The sequence below is a fragment of the Artemia franciscana genome, chromosome 3, assembly GCF_032884065.1.
Source record: "Artemia franciscana chromosome 3, ASM3288406v1, whole genome shotgun sequence".
Taxonomy (NCBI): Eukaryota; Metazoa; Arthropoda; class Branchiopoda; order Anostraca; family Artemiidae; genus Artemia; species Artemia franciscana.
Window position 1 is genome coordinate 25,230,098 of NC_088865.1, and position 16,216 is coordinate 25,246,313.

A 16,216-nucleotide genomic window follows, 5' to 3' on the forward strand; every position below is an offset into this window, starting at 1 on the left:
ACTTTTGATACATGAAGAGTGGATCATTGGGGCCTCAATGAGGACAAAACATTTCAAAAGAAAATTTGACTGTAATGATTCGTGATGTGGAAATTTTTTAAGACGGAACCCTTTTCATAAGAGATCTAGAGATGCATTTATTTAAACAAAATGAAAATGAAAGTAAAATAGAGTATGAAGAAATTTTCTTCAAAAAAATTGTTTAGTAAGATGCATTTACATCCAAGGATTTTATACAATGGGGGTCAGACCATAACCACTCTATAGAATTCCAAAAACTAGGTATATTTTCAAACCCTGTAAAGGAACATCCTTTCTGTGTTCACGCAAATATTAGTTAAAAATAATTGTACAAAACCACAGGGAATTAAAAATTTAGTAATGTAGCGCAAAATCTAAGTTATAATACATTATTTTAGTTCTTCAGCAAAAAAGCTAAAAAAAAACTTTACAGATATCCCGACATTTAACCTATAATAAAACTGTAATAATTAAAAACTGAACACAAATTAAATTGTGAAAATGTTTCAAGAAAAGCATGGATAGTTACGTCAAAGGAATCAAAGGAATGACTGGTAATTACCACGCACAAAAATAAATAAGTTGAAAAGAATGCGATGGAAGCTGATTGTGATTATCAAAAGATGATTGTAAAAAGGATTTTGATTATTAGTTAGTTCTAAAACACTATTTAGAGGAAGCAGTAAAAAAAAAAAAAAAAAAAAAAATCTACTAAGATATATGCACATCTGCAACAGTGAGACTAAAATTACAGTTGAAGTGTAAGCAATCTTTTACCTTTTCAGATAATCTTGTTTTAGTTAATCTTTAGTTAGTTAATCTTGCACCTCTTTTACTCACATATTGATTAGATTTATGTGGTCAAAGTACCCGTCACACAAAGGGTAATAATATAAAGTTGACAATTTTTAATCCAGGAATTTGTCTAAGAAAGTGAAAATTGCCCAAGCCAACTGCACAGAAATCAATGGTGAGAAAATGCCAAAATCTATGGTGGCGGCAACCCTAATTTAAACTTTTACATCTGATCATTCGTTTAACTTCCTTAGCAGAAACTGCTACGCTGATCGTCAAAACATGGTCCAAGAGTACTGCCGCAAACATTTTTGTGGGATGATTCCATGAGTAAGGGGTGATTGCATAATATAAAAAAAATTAAGCCGGAACAAATGGGAAATTTCATAGAAAAAACAAAAAGTTAATTTAAAAATTGTAAAAGTTTTGAGATTTCAATAGAAAACAGGAATAAAATCACCCTCCTTTTTCACAAATGCCTGTTAATTCATGTTAGAATGATTGTAGTCTTATACATATTGGGGCTACGCAGGGTTGATTCCAAGTCGAGGAGATGGCTCATAAGAAACTTACCCAACCTTGTGGATCTTAGTATCAGGGAATAGATGGCTACTATATCAGTGAGCGTGCACGCAGGCAAGACATAACTAGCTCAGGTGCTTAACAAGCTCTGGTTGAAGGATAACGTGTTCAGTGAACTAACCGTTGGTGCCATAACCACATTAAGTGGCAGACGCACTTCGAAGAAATCAAAACTTTCTCCAGCCACGAGGAATCAAAGATTAGATTTGCTACCTGCTGGCTATATCCGGTTTGATTGTCAGAGGTGTTAGGCTACACTGCCTGACAATCAAAGAAGTTTTGTGGCCAACAGAGTTTCAGTACCTATACCATGTTGAAACCAACAAAATATGGAATAGGGCTATTTTTCCACTTTTCAAAGAAATTTATTCATAAGAGAGGCTCGGTAAAAGATTGAACATCAATACAACATGATTACATATGGCACCATAATGCAGTTTCATTCACAAATTGAAAAAGAGTTTTTTTCATCTTTGTGTTTCATTTCAATCAGAAAAAATGTACTATTTAGCATTGAATTTATTTTAAGAATTCTTTTTTTCATATTTCAAGTATGAAAGGGTAGCAAAAAGCAAAGGGTAGCCGAAAGATTCACAAAAGGTTTTTGGGAGGTTCACTAGTCCCTAGGCTACATTCATAAATGTCGTGCACTGTGAAGCACTTACGAATCAACAATAATCAAATCTCACAAGTAAAGAGATCCCCTTTTGCCACCATAAATTATGCCTTAATCGTTAATCATCTCTGAGGGGCCTTTATAATCAACAACAGGCTAATCATTAGTTGACAAATGGATGGTGTATGAGTTTTATTCTTCTTTATTTTTTATTTCAGAGAGAGAAATAGAGTCTGAGTCCCGAATTACTGTATTTCACTATTTATTTACTATTAATTCTCTAACAAAATAGACACATCTGTGTCACATTTATTTGGTTTTCACATTTTCAACTATGTTCAACTGTTAGTCGTAATTCTTGCTATTGAACAAAAACAATGAAAATTTAAGACACAATATTTGAAATGGCAAAAGATGAAAACTTAGAACAGCAATTTTGCTATGTGTATGACAAATTTGCTATCTGTAAGACAAAAGAAGAACACAGACTTTTTCTAAACCTTGGCTTCTATTATCGAACGGTGCGACTATAGCGTGGCTGGGGCATGACTCTCAAAATCTTTTATGGTATGCTATCTATAACATTTAGCCTAGGATTGGTAGTGACAGTGTAGGCTCATGAAGGGGAATCTATTTGGGGGTTGGAAAATCCGGGGAGAGGTTCGATAAAGAAAATTTAGCAATTTTCCCTAGATATGTACATATAGAGAAATTTGATGACACCGAATACCAAATGTAATAGAGAAAGTTGTGAACATTTATAATATAGGAGGGAACAAATCTGAACCCGGCGTAACTCTCTTTACCAGAGCGAAATTTTGTGTTTGTTCGTATCTTAATACAGCAGCTTAAAGGTTTTCTTTCTTACTTGTAACGAAATTTTATTAAGTAGCTACGGTATGTAAAACCATGCAAAATTTCTGGAGGGGGAAAACAGCTGCATAATGTGCCCCATAAAGAAACTCACTGCTGTTTCTCATCTCGGTATTATCAACGCAAATGTAAGAACATTTTTATGGTTCTGTTGAATTGAGACCACCACATTCAGCTAAATGTTCAACCGACTTTAACTATACCCAATGATAGTAAAAGCATGCATAACTTCGAATGTTTTGTGACATTTTATTATTACTGTTTGTTAGGCAATAAGACACGAGACCACAGAATGGAGAATTTGTTTTGGATGGCCGATGTGTTTTCTGGTTTATATTTTCAGTCCATCTGAGCTAGTATAGACTACTTAAATTGCCCATAATTAGCTTTTGCTTCAACTAGTGTGTGGGGTTGTGTCAAGAGTACTTATATTATCAATTTTATGATCTATACGCAACAGGATCCTTAATGCCTAAGCGCATTACAGTCACATCTGCTAATAATGTGCTGATTATTATTTATGCTGGTTATATTTTCTTCAGCTGTATGATGAATAACTTTTAAGCATAAATTTGTGATCAACCAATCAAGTTTAATGTGATTTAAATTTCAAAAGATGGGAGCAGTAGTTTTTGTATCTGTAAGAAACGAATGCGGCAAAAGATGCAAAGATATGTTAATAAACAATAATTAGGAGCAAATTAGTTTCATACAATCTTTTTATATCAGTTTTGTGTTACTTCAATCTTCTGACAGTGTTTTAGTAGTGATTCTATTTCAGTGTGAAGGTAAAATTAAGAAAAAACTCATGCCATACATAAATCTTGGCTTTTTTATTGACATACATGATTTTATTTAAAAATAAAAACAGTCTGTAAAATGCTTTCTTGACAGAAAAATAGTAATTAGCTACTGAACAATTTGTGAGGCATTGTAGCAAGTTTGGAATATACTGAGAAAAGAAAATAAGAAAAACCGACCTTAGTTGCTAGCTATTGCAACGACCCAAGTCATAAAGATTACTTGTCGGAAAGTTCCAGTTAAATTTATATCATTTATTAATTTATGTACATCCATATAGTCCATATAGTGAAAAATCAGGCCAAGCTATGGTTACAAATCTGTATTGCCTGTGAACGTCCCTCTCACGAAACTGTTTTTAGCATAAAGCATAAAATGAAACAGGCTTACAAAGACAACTGCGGCCTGTCCGTGGACTGCGATTAATTCCGTTAATAGTGTTTACTGATTATTAATAATAATATTCTGCAGTCAGCTTCGATCCAACATTATTATAGTATTTTTTTATGTGTTAATTTCGCTGTACATAGCCGATATTCCCAAATACTGGCCAAGTGCCTTTCCGTAAAAGTGCCGCAAAAGCATTTCCCTCTTTACTTAGCAGACGCAATTACTGATTCCATCAAGCGGGTGAAGTCTCAATGAATTGATATTGTTAGTAAAAGTGTTTTTAAAAACCAAGAGAGAAAAAAATCTCAAGATAAAGGAACCAAACGAGATTACGGTCAATAGAAGGCAAAGACAAATTAAAACGACGCGGATATTTTGTTTGTATAAAACAAGGTGTCTTCAAAGCTACAAATAAAACAAAATTAATCTAAAACCTAAAATTAAATAAAATCTAAATGCAAGAAAAAAAAACGATATACATCTGGTGCTACTGTGATTAAGCACCAGAGAAGCTAAATTGGGTTATATCTACGAGAATTAAGTTCGTCTTTAGTTTGTCTTTTTTTTCTACTAGTTGTAGTCCCGTTTGTTTCCTTCGTCTTGACATTTTCTCATTATTTGTTTTTTGTCATGGCTGGCCAGTTTGCCATGGCTGGCCAGTTTAAATCTTTTATAAGTTTTTATCATTAAAAAGGATTATCAGGAATTCGTAAACCATTCGCAGCTACTTTTTCAAATGTGCCTTTGTTGTTCTTCAGTGCCTAATAGATTGATATGTGGCACTATCACGCCAATAGTAAAGAAAGGAAAAAATGTAAATAAATTTGATTCCTATAAGACGGTTACCACTGCTTGTTATTTAAGCAAAATCTTTGAATAAGTGCTTCTTCCTTATGTTATTGATTGTTTTAAAATTACGATGGTAATAAGTTCGGGTTCAGAAAGGGGATTTAGTGTCAGCATCCAGATCGGGTGCCTGCTTTCCTTTTTAAGGAATCACAAAAGAAAGGTCAATCATTACATATGTGTGCTTTAGACATATCTAGAGCTTTCGACAATGTTACGCACCCATAGGCTTTTTATTCGTTATATGAGCTTGGTATAATTGATCGAATATTTCTTCGTTACGTTTTTGGAGTCCTAATTTGTATGTGAGATTGAAGTCAAATGGAGTTATTTCTTTAAATTGACCTGTTAAATGGGTGGAGTTCTAGCCTCCGCCTAGGCAAGGCGGAGTTCTTACTTCACATTTTTTATGCTTTTATTTCGTATGTGATTAGTTAGATCCCCTCTTGTTCTTATTTTTATTTTTTGGATGTGTCTTATTTATCTTATGTGGATGACCTCGTCCTGACGATTCAATCTAAATGGTGGCTGGAACAAAACGTCAATTCGGTTGAATCTATGCTTAATAAATAAGACCTATCGTTGAATACTTCAAAATGTAAATTTTCACTTCTTAACGCTATTAATCCTGCTAATCCCCTTGCTTGAAATACTTTTATGATACCTAGTGTCTCTGTCATTAGGTGACTTGGTATTTTTATATGTGAATCCGCTGGCTGCATCTGGCGTAAATATATTTGTAATTCCAAGCCACTTAGATACTGACATCTCATCTACCAATCCACCTTGGTCGGTAAACGCAGCAGTTTTTTACCGAACCATGCCGTGATTTTAAGGATGGTGCCATAATTTGCCCTTCGGTTAAATAAAGTGCATGAGAATACTGACATAACATATACTGAAATATCAATCTTAGTAGCTAAACACGGCGATTTTACGAAGTCGTGCAGTGATTTTACGTGTGGTGCCAAGATTTTCCATTCGGTTAAATAAAGAACATGAAAATACTTTTATGCTATCTATTGATGTTCAATCTAGGTGGATACATGTAGCAATTTTACCGACTCGTGTTGCAACTTTATAAGAGACCCACATGTCAGTTTCAAACTTCTCAAATTACTTGAGTTGGATAATTTATCTCAAGTTCAAAGGAATAGATTAACAAATAGAATTAGAGTAATTAGATATGTCGAATCTAAGAGCGAATCGAGTAAAAAATTAAGTATTGGGGGTGCATAAATGTATTCAACAAAGACTATCATAAACGGATCAGTGCCATCTTTCTCAAAAACAACGAGCCTAAATGAAATTTAGCTGCCAAAAAGGTTGTTTGCAACCCGTTTACCGCATAAGCAGCCAAAAGAATAAAATCAGCCGTGTATTACGGCCAAGTTTTAGAAAAGGATAGCATAAGCAAATAGGTACTTTTGTTTCAAAGCTATTATTCCGCAAGCAATATGTCTGGTATTCGAAAAGGTGTCCAGGAATACATTTCAGTCAAACTGGGGAGACATGTGCACTAAATTCAATCCATGGCCCATGGAGAAAATCTCATTGTGAAGCGCCTGCAGTAACACCTTAAATAGTCTAAAAAATGGTAGGAATCTTACATGAACTGTGCGTCTTCTTTACGGTTGGAATGAAATGAGTTATGGCCTATAAATATCAGCCGAGACAGGGATATCCAGGATTCTTTTTAGGGAGGGCCCATAGTAGGTTGCTTAGATAAACTTGTGAACAAAGAAATACCCACGATTTATTTGGAACCACGATAATTATGTGTCGTAAGCAGGTAGTGGAAATGGTCGGTAAAGTTAATGTAAAATCTGGTGAGGGTTAAAGTTCTAATAAATCTGTTCTAAAAGGGTATACAAATATTGATGCAAAAAATAGTAAATTATAAAAACCACCCCGCCATAAAAAAAATTAAAAGCTTTTCACCATCTTATAAAAAATATGATATTTAATATTTTCTGCATAATTTTTTGCCTTTGCACTTCTGACCGCTATAGCAAGTGATTTAAGCTTTTTGTTGAAAAAAAAAACTGGTCTTGAACCATCTCTTGGGGGTCATGCACTCTTTATGACAATTTGTATAGGTGGAACCATTTATCAGGTCGCCTAACTTTTTGGCATTGCTTAGTAATAAATGTAATATTAGTAATATGATAGTAATAAAGAGTAAACGAGATGAGGATACGGCTTGTATATCCGTAAAAGATATACTAAACATTAAATATTAGTTTTTTTAGGGAAGTAACAAGAAAAACAGAAAGAAGAGAATGAAATGCATAGAAGATATTTAAAACAATGGTTTTAAGTATAGACAGTAAAGCATTGACTAATCACTGTTTCTTTTTAAAAATAGGGTTTTATTAAACAGTGTCATCTTTGACGAAATTTCGAAAATTTACTAATAAAAATTTTACTTTTCATTAAAACGTAGCGTAGCTTTTCGCTTTTTAAAGTTCGATATATTTCGCTTAAATTTCAGAATTCAAAATACTATAAGAAAGAGTCTATTTCTGTATTTCCACAACCGCCATATCTATTTATGACACAGTCGATGTAAACCTCAATATTTTGGTGAATGTTTATAATGGCTGGTCCTGTCAGTTTTGAGCACTTCGTTAATATTTCCTCTTCTATTCATCTTAAAATCAAACAGTTCGTGGTAACGAACTGTAGTAAGGAGCGACCCGGCTCAATAGTAACCGGCTCAAATAAAAAAATTGCCTAATTTTAGAAAATAGGGGGATATACCCCCTAAAATTCATACGATCTTAACGAAAATCACACCATCAGATTCAGCGTATTAGAGAACCTTATTGTAGAAGTTTCAAGTCCCTATCTACAAAAATGTGGAATTTCGCATTTTTTGCCAGAAGACAAATCACGGATGCGTGTTTATTTGTTTTTTGTTTTGTTTTTGTTTTTTTTCCCAGGGGTGATCGTATCGACTGAGTGGTCCTGGAATTTCACGAGAGGGCTCATTCTAACGGAAATTAAAAGTTCTAGTGCCCTTTTAAGTGACCAAAAAAATTGGAGGGCACCTAGGCCCCCTCCCCCGCTCATTTTTCCCCAGAAGTCACTGGATCAAAATTCTGAGATAGCCATTTTATCCACCATAGTCGAAAACCTAATAACTATGTCCTTAGGGACTACTTACTCCTCCGCAGTCCCCGTGGGAGGGGCTGCAAGTTACAAACTTTGACCTGTGTTTACATATAATAATGGTTACTGGAAAGTGTACGGACGTTTTCAGGGGGATTTTTTTTGGTTTGGGGGGAGAGTTGAGGGGGAGGGGGTACATGGGAGGATCTTTCCACGGAGGAACTTCTCATATGGGAAGAGACTTTCAATGGAGGGGGCACAGGATTTTCTAGCATTGTTAAAAAAAAACAATGAAAAAAATAAATATTAAAAGTTTTTTCTACTGAAAGTGAGGAGCAGCATTAAAACTTAAAATTAACAGAAATTATTACGCATATGAGGGGTTTACCTCCTCGTAATACCTTTCTCTTTACGCTAAAGTTTTTTTTAGTAGTTTCGACTATTTGTTCTACGGCCTTTGTGATTCAGGGGTCATTCTTAAGGAATTGGGACAAAATTTAAGCTTTAGTGTAAAGAACGAGGTATCGACGAGGGGTGAGCCCCCACATATACGCAATAAAAACATACGAATATAAAAGTTCGCTACGTAAGTGAATTCGTAAGTTACGTGTATTTTTTACTTATGAAAACATTCGTAAAAAATCAAAAGTTATAGTTGCCTTTTTAAGTAATCAAAAAATTGGAGGGCAAACAGGCCTCCTCTCTCGCTCCTTTTTTGTCAAAATCTTCCGATTAAAACTATGAAAAAGCCATTTAGCCCAAAAAAATTAATATGCAAATTTCTTTTAATTATTAATGCGCGGAGAGCCAAGATAAAAAAATTCATTAATTCAAAAACGTCCAGAAATTAAACAAAAAAACAAGTTTTTTTAAATGAAAGTGGGGAGCGACAATAAAACTTAAAACGAACAGAAATTACTACGTATATGAAAGGGGCGTTTCTCCTCAACGCCCCGCTCTTTACGCTAAAGTTTTTTACTGTTTTAAAATATAGATTTAAGAGAAAGAGTTAAACTTTAGTGTAAAAAGCGGGGTGTTGAGGAGGAAAAGCCCCTTTCATATACGGAGTAATTTCTGTTCGTTTTAAGTTTTAATGTCGCTCCTTACTTTCATTTAAAAAAACTTGTTTTTTTTGTTTAATGTTCGAATAAAGACCAAAATTGTCAGAAAAAGTATGAACTCTAATAAAGATGCATGTAGGTATGTGCTTCAAACTAAGTATATGAGCCGAAATACTCCTTAAAAAACAAATTATTATGTCTTTCTTGTTTTTTGTATTTGATAGGTTTAGACTGATGATTTAAATTCTCAGGGTTTGCTATGGCAGATTTCTGATTAACTTTATTAATCTTGAGATTTTCAGATATTCAATTCAAAGTATAAATCCCGATATGTATGTCAAGCACAAAATAAAATTTGAAATTTGATTCAGATTTAGCATTAAGTAAGAGAATTATTCTGTGGACATTTTGATTTATAAACAACTAATAATGGAAATATGATTGAATCCCATGTATCAAAATAATTATTAAAATCCTCAGCGATATATATAGCATTTAGACAATTTTATGGAAAAATATATGCAACCTCTATACAAAAACTGATTAGTTTCAGAAGGTGAGAAATTCTGAAGTAATATTGTAGTTTCATTGTGTTTATGTGGTTAATTCAAATTGTGTGAATTTCCACTTTTATCAACATTTTGATAGTAAATGTTTGAAAAAAAAATCGATGCCATTCCACTGATTCAAACTGAGAATTCAGAGACCCATCTACACCAGCTAGATAAAAAAAAATACACGCATAAATATTGGCCTTCTTTTATAAACAATTTTTCGAAAATCTATTCTTCTTAAATAACTACTCCGATCTTTGAAGCAGTATTTCGACTCATATACTTAGTTTAAAGTACATACTTATAAGAACCTTTATTAAAGTTCTAGAGAGTTTTGCATTTATTTCAATGCTTTAGGATGAACAGAGGAGGTGATAATGTCATATAATGCAGAACTTTAAGTATAAGATAATAGGCAGAGACCATCATTTGCTCACCAAAATTCAAAATTTAAATTAATAATTTTTGTACTTCTCATACATTTACTTTATATTGTAAAAATTCCCTAAAAAAAACAATTTTGCAAAAACCACCCAGCTTTGCCCCAAAAAAACCTAAAAACTAAAACAGACACCCGATTAAAGTAACGATATCAAAGTCTTCGTCTCAATGCCATAGCGAGACTAGAAAAAAAATTGACAGTGATAGAAGTAAATGTTTTGCTTTTTAGCCCCGCTGTGACACCAAAATCCCGAAATATTATTTTGACAGCCCTAAGAAGTTATAATTTTATATTTCCCATCCCTGTTATTATGTAATGAAAATTTTGCCTCCCAGTTGGCTTTTGTGGTAATAAAGACAGATTCCCTTGATAAACCTAAATATAATTAAGTACTTTTTGGCGGTATGGATCTTTAGTAAAATCTAACAGAGACCGCACAAAGAAACTGAAACCTTGTTTCAAACTTGTTTGTGAAAAGAAAAAGTCTTGATAATTAAAAAATTTGTCAGGGGGGCATCTCCCCCTGCACCCCCTGGATTCACCACTGAGTTGAGAGTGCCGAATCGACATTGAAGCTAAAGAATCTGTCAATGACAAGAAGACATCCAGGTCGGAGGTTTAGACAGTGTTATGGGCCACCTTTGACACTTTCGTTGAATTTTGCAAAGGGCTAGAAGAAAAGAACGATGACAAGATGATAAAAGAAAAAGTCCAACTTCTGCATCGCCACATTACCTACTTTGATTTTATACTGGTGCTTATGTTTGTACGTCAAGTCCTGTCTAAGACGAAGGTTCTTGCTGAAAAACTTCAGACTGGACAGATTGATCTGGTGATTTCGAGCACATAGCTCAGGGCAACACCTTGTATCTTAAATGCTCTCCTCTGAGACTTAACAGATAGAAAGGCAAAAATTTAGCCATCAAAAGCATTAGCGGAAAAAGGTGCTTCACTAGCCAAAGACAAGTTCCAACTTAAACAGCATCCTAGGTGTCCACCTGCTTGTTATATAGAAGCAATTTCTAATCCTGGAGCCAACCTACTGGATGACTGGAAGTTGATCTATGCTAAGGAACTCTGTGTTGTCTTCAGACCCCCTGTGAACGGCTCGGACGATACAATCCATCATAACTCCTCTTTTCCAGAACCAGCGTACCGATGTCTACTGGGCAAAATGTACGACAGCCATGAAAGCCAGTAGTATGTGTTGCCTGGATTTGGGTGAAGCTATACCTCTTTCATAGGAAGTAAGTAGCTTCTCGCTTGTCAAGGTCATCCCCTAGGGCACTTGGAACAGCAATGAAATCTTGCGCAATCGATTTCTCTAGCTGTGAGATACTTGTAGATCATTCCCTAAGGCACTTGGAGGATCAATGAACACAGAGTACGGGTTAAGGTTCGGCTTGAGCCTGAAAACTGCGAGTCCCTGGTAAAGTAAGCCCGAATCTACAAAAATCTATTCAAGCAATTGCACTTTATTTTAAAATTTTTTTATATTATATTACACACTATATTATTTAATTTTAGTTCTGTTTATTTTTCGATCTAATTTTTATCTCAACTTTTTCTGAACAACTTGTCTACTGGCAATTCTTGTATTGGCTTTAATTAAACTGTCTTTTAATTTGCGACATCTAGGTTACAAATATTGACACGGAAGTTAGTAATTACCTATGCTAATTACTTTGTTGAATTTAAAATTTATACCTTGGGTTGAAGATTACCTTTCTTACAATATGTGATGATAACATTGGTGAACAACTGCATTTCATTTAGCGATATCTAATTTTCAAACTTAGCATTGACAGTATTTATTGGTAGCAGCCTGGTAGTACGTTATTTCTTACTTGTGAATAAAGAAAACCCACGGCTACGGACTTGGCTTTGTAAAGTCCAGGGTGTGGGGGATTTGAAATTCAGAAATTAGTGATTTTTTTAATTTAGCATAGGAGTTTTAACTTCAATGAAACAACTGGTTGCGCTGAAATTAAAAATAAAGTTGGTATTGAAAGAGAAGAGCCCCAAACTTCAGATTCAGGAACTGGCTCGCTATCCACCAAATTCAACTTCTTTGTCTCTTTCAAAGCCTTTTCTTTTTCCTTAGAGCAACGTCCATAAAATAAAACCATATAAAAGGTAATAGAACACATCCCTGCTTTACCCACAATCTTCCGTCGTGGTAGCTATTACTCTTGTTTCCTGCCTTAGCCTTGCAAAATATTTTCTTGTATATTCCTGATCACTTTACCTAAATCACCTGAATATGTATTAATTCGTGCAAGTATAGTTTCAAACCCCTCTAAAACTCAGTAGAAGAGCATCAATAAATATTGGGTTTATCAGGTCCCTGAATGTAGAAATCCGTCCATTTAATAGCCCTGGAAAAAAAATATTAACTGCCCTTTCTATTTAATTTTTTTTCTACTCTCAGTGCCATATTCAGCTAGAATGAAAGGAAGAACTCATTCAGCTAAAAACTGCTACTCTTTTGCTGATAAATGCTAAAAGTTTTTGCAAGCTTTTTGTTGCGTTCGAAGACTTTCTAACAACTATAAATTGCGTGCTTTTAGGTTAAAATAGAAAGCTTATCATTGAAATTGTTATATTGATGCTTCTGTGAACTTCTCCAGCTGTAAAAACTTGATAGACTGATATGCTTTTTTATTATATATCGGTTTATGGCTTAGCACTTTCTTTTCCTTAAGAGCTGAGTGAAAGTCAACTCGGATGACCGCTATATCAATAACTAAAATACTAATGCAAATTCGGTTTGTCATTATCAATCAATCAATCAGTCAATTTATTTTTGACCTGTCCTCAATACAAAAGAGGGTCTGTAGCCCTAGTGACAGAGTAAGACAAAAAAAAGAAGAGGAAATAAAAAAAAAACAATGAAAAGAGATAGTGCAATCATAACTACATGCTATACGAAGAGGGAAGGCCACTGGTGGTTGAGTTTTTTAGTGGAGGTTTTGAAATCTTCCACTCTTTTATCAATAATGATTGCAGGCCGAATCAATTTAAATTTTTGTACCAGCGAAAAGTTACTGGTCCAAGGAGGCAGATGCAGCAGATACTTGGCGAATTTAAAAAATATTTGGTTAATATTTTTTTCAAGCAGAAAAAAAGGATTTGTTTGATTACTTGGTACGGCTTTGGGCCGTCAAAGGCACTTCTTAATAAAGAAGCAATGATTGGCTTAATAAAGGTAATGATTGGCCTTGAACTAAGAAAGTTTGTGATAGGCCCTGAACAAAGCGAAAACTTATCCAATGAAATTGTCAACGTTGCACAAAAAAGAAAGAAAAATGTAACAACAACATACAAAATTAACACCCAAGCAATTTCTAATGGTATCGTTTCAGGTTAAAGCTCCAACGACTCTAGGTACACAATGGCACGGGTATGCCAATCTTTTAGTTGTACGAAGTAGGGTACATCCAACTAATGTATTTCTCATTAATTTTTTAAACGATGGGTTTAGCTTTTTAACATTAGGTAGAATGAGGGCTTATAGTTTTACTAATATGTCTTAATAACCCTGTAATAGTTTATTATTAAATTCATTCACACGCATTTAGTTTCCTATTCTTGGAATACCACCGTAGGCAAGGTTTTTAAACAGGTCAAACAGGCACCCTTTTCTATCCCCCTAAGACCATCTCTTGAAATCTGTTCAAAATATGCCCTAAAAGACAGAGCATTGGACTCTTTTATGTGTTAAATCCTAGTGATAAAAAGAGTAGGGCAAACTGGAAGCCTTGATTATTCTGTTCTCAATTTGCTTCTGCTTATGGTACTCCAGGAAACACAAGATAGTACCTGTATATACACAAGAGTAAATCCAGGAAGAATGTTTATTTAGTTTTTACGACCCCCTCTTCCACTCCATGATGTATTTATCAAACGCTAAAAATATTTGTGACTGTAGCTACTTAGGGCAATCGTTTGTTTTCAAAATCTTTTTCAAGGTATAATTTTTCTGGTTCTTTTTAACACGCTCAGTGGCTTCCCATTGAACTTAAAGGAGGGCTATCTATTCATACTTGACTAAATTCATTGCATTATACAAGATTACCGTGCTGATCAATTAATGAAAACATTGATCCCACTCCTAGGACTAGCTGAGTCATTAGCGGGACTCATTATTAATGGACCAGAAAACACTTTCGTTTACTGTTAGAGGGTTCCTCGTCGCTTTTCAAATGTTACTTAATCGTCAGTAAATTCAGAGCGTACAAACAGCGAAATCCCAATTTGATATATATTTTGCTTGGAAGAAAAAATAAAGCAAATACATTGACAGTGCATTGTACATAATGCGTTTAATTTATATATACTAGTACTACTAACAACTTACTGCAGCACAAAGTCGTCTGAGGCCAACAAATCTGCGCAGGCTCTTTCTCCACCCTAATCTACTCAATGCTTCCTTCTTTACACCCTCCCAAGAACTTCCAATTTCCCTTGAATCTTGTCTTGCGTCATCCTCCCACCACATTCGGGAACGACCTGCTTTTTTGTTTGGCCCTAGATGGTTGGCCGACAAGGGCATAGAAACATGTCATTTAAGATTTTTTTCTAATTAACGTCTATAAATTGTTTCTTTGTTGAAACTTGCATTTTAAAGAATCAACTTAAATTAATAAAACAGTTCGCGGTAACTCTCTTGCAACCAGGGCAAAATCTTAATTAGCACCCTCTTCCTGTCTCCCAAAAATTTTCAGGTACAAATTAAATGTCCAAATTACAACATGATTATAACCGTTAGACTATTTATTTGAAATTTTGCGCCCCTAAAATGTCTGTTCCTAGGGCAAGTGCACCCTGTGTCCTCCCCCTAAACTGTTTCTAGTTGCCCCTTTATCTACCATCTCTCTTTATGTTAAAGTTTGGCTTTTGTCACAATTCTTTAAGAAGCATTTTAATTGAATTTAAGAAGTAGTTGAATTTGAATGAGAAGTATTTTAAGAATTTACGAACTTATCTAAGAACAGCCTGATCCTCGTCCTGATATCTGATCCTGGAGTTTCATCACCGTTTCTACAATATTTCTCTAAATACTTTTACACTACTACAAAACTATTCAACGAAATCCTTGTGAAAATGATTGTAAGGTGTTTTAGCACAGCCGTCCACAATCAGAACATTCGAGATAGACATACTAGTTATATTTGTCATCCCTACTGTGTCGAATAGTGACGTCAGAGGAATTGCTAGACCTTGTCTTGTTATTTTATTGTTGTTTCAGATACAATGAGTACTTTTGAAATCTTTGCAATGGAATGATTTCAAACTGTGATTGCTCATAACTTGTTCTTTGCATGGATTACAATTGAGTTTTAATTTCCAAGCATTATCACTCTTTATGTTGTTAAATTCTTTTTATTTACTTGGTATTTGTATGATATACGCCCTACCACTCAAGTTGTTCATTCATTGGTGCATTATAAAACCTTTTTTTTCTTAGTTTCTTTCAGCTTAGGGTCAGACAAGACAAAGAGAAGTGACAGAATAGATACGAAATATATAATTTGGTATATATATTTGCACATTAGGAGGGGGTGGGGTAAAGTATTTGGACAGTGGGAGGTTAGAAAACAATTCTTACTACTTAATATGTAGAATAATTATACCTAACACATTAGGCATGCAGACCAGCTATACTTTACCCCCCCCCCCTCCTTAACGTGCAAATATATAGCTCAAATTTGTTCCAAAAGTATTAACAACTTGCATAAGTATTACATTCCAATGATAATTCTTTCTTGTTTTTTTGAAGACGATGAATGAATTCATAGCCAGGCGTCTGTAGTTTTTTTTATTATTATTATTATTAGCCGATTGCTTTGATTGTAAGGTTTTAGTGACCCAGCTTGAATACTGAAATTTGTTCCTAAGGTGGACTTTTGTTTTGTGGTGTTAAATGCCTTGTTTTTATCTGTTAATTTAATTATTTTACACCGATATACTTTTTATCGGTTTATCGGCTCATTTATCGCATCTAATGAAACAAGACAAATCGGTTCTTATTTAACTGGATATGTACAAGAACACAGCACCAAAATATGTGAAAAGGGTTTCTAAGCCTGAAAAATAGTTTTGCTCAGGTGAGCAATTG

At 34.3% G+C, this 16,216-nt stretch overlaps 1 protein-coding gene across 5 annotated transcripts in view; it reads left to right on the top strand.

Annotated features, from left to right (window-relative positions):
- Positions 1-16,216, top strand: part of LOC136024631 (muscarinic acetylcholine receptor M2-like) — a 101,289-nt gene that overhangs the window by 47,818 nt on the left and 37,255 nt on the right. Inside the window, exon 1 of one of the 5 annotated variants that reach the window (XM_065700062.1) lies at positions 6,257-6,345. The exons of the other annotated variants lie outside the window; for them this stretch is intronic. The gene's annotated coding sequence lies outside the window, so the exon portion shown is untranslated. Of the gene's footprint in view, positions 1-6,256; positions 6,346-16,216 lie in introns of those variants that run through there. 5 annotated transcript variants of the gene reach the window in all.